Source organism: Paramormyrops kingsleyae, chromosome 2, assembly GCF_048594095.1.
Source record: "Paramormyrops kingsleyae isolate MSU_618 chromosome 2, PKINGS_0.4, whole genome shotgun sequence".
Taxonomy (NCBI): domain Eukaryota; kingdom Metazoa; phylum Chordata; class Actinopteri; order Osteoglossiformes; family Mormyridae; genus Paramormyrops; species Paramormyrops kingsleyae.
In genome coordinates this window covers 20,786,245-20,787,660 of record NC_132798.1, presented here as the reverse complement: position 1 = coordinate 20,787,660, position 1,416 = coordinate 20,786,245, and the positions used below count along the sequence as shown (strand labels likewise).

The 1,416-nt window shown below is 40.3% G+C and overlaps 1 non-coding gene across 1 annotated transcript; it reads left to right on the top strand.

The window, feature by feature from the left end:
- Positions 1-948: 948 nt before the first annotated feature.
- Positions 949-1,111, top strand: LOC111858779 (U1 spliceosomal RNA). The gene has a single exon (XR_002841677.1). It is a non-coding gene; the product is annotated as a U1 spliceosomal RNA (small nuclear RNA).
- Positions 1,112-1,416: the final 305 nt, after the last annotated feature.

Here is a 1,416-nt window from a genome sequence, read left to right as displayed (position 1 = left end):
TGTGCAAGAATTTTTTAAAGCTTCATATAGCCTTTTCTGTATGGAGTTTTAATGTAAATTCGTGTGGTCTTTACTCTTTGTAGTTTCCAATTAATCTTTGCTGCTATGAGAATGTAGAACACAATCTGATGAACCTTTAAAACATGGTTCAAACAGAATTATTCACATTCTTGTTACTGGTTGGTCTTAATACAGTCAAAAATATTAAATAATAATAATAATTATTCTTATTATTCTTCTTCTTATTATTATTATTTTTGTTGTTAAATTTTGAGTGTTGCTACTTCCTATACTGCTGATCAGATAATCAAAATATGTCACCTGTTGGTTTTTCACTTCAAGTAGGCAAGAATTCATCTTCACAGCCTAAATACCCAAGAGCTGTGACTCTTCAGAAGGTTTGGCAGCTACGTTACATCACCTTTGTCATCGTACCATAGGCGATGCAAGCATGCTGCCTGGGTGACTTTTTGTGATACAGGAAGGAGCAAAGGTATTGGTCACATCATCTCAGAAGACTGACATTTGCTATATAACACATGCTGTGTAAGCTGCCATATCATCAGACCACATTTTCATTCAAGCTGTGCTGATTTGCCAGTTACTGTAAATGCCTGGATGAATTACTTAAATTTAAGAAAATGAAACTGTGGAGAAACTTACTATTAGATGCAAGTTTCTGTAGCTACATGTACACACACACACACACACACGCACATGTATGTCGGGTAAACATATCCTTATGGGGACCGCTCACACACACACACACACAGTATGCTATACAGCTATACGCAGATGCAGGCTCAGAGCTCTGGAAAGACCTGAATTCATAATGATCTGTTAGTTTGACACCTGCCTTCACTCTCTCAGACTTCACCGTTTTCTGGAAATCAGAAGCTTTTCAGTTGTCTTTTTCACTTGCCTAAAGTGAAAAATACTTACCTTCACATGCTTACCTGGCAGGGGAGATGCCATGATCAGAAAGGCAGTCACCCAGGGTGAGACCCAGCCATTGCCCTGCGGCTGTGCTGCCCCCCACCAATTCCCCAAATGTGGGAGTCTCCACTGCATAATTTCTGGTAGTGGCGGGTTGTGTTCGCGCTCTCCCCTGCTTTTTTTGTGGGCAGTGGTGGCTTAATGGTTAGGGAAGCGTGCTTGTAATTGAAAGTTTGCTGGTTCGAATCCTAGACCAACAAGGTGCCATTGAGGTACCCTGAGCATGGTATCACCCCCAAGCACTGCTCCCCGGGTGCTGAATTCACTGCCCCACTGCAAAATTCTAAGTTCTCAAACATATATGGCAAACTCCAGATTTCAAAGCTGAACGTGAATAAACTTGTTTCTATGGATTCAAATTTTGCGCGACTGTATCATATACGTATGTATTTTTTTAACTTTTAGTCACAGTGTGAAATA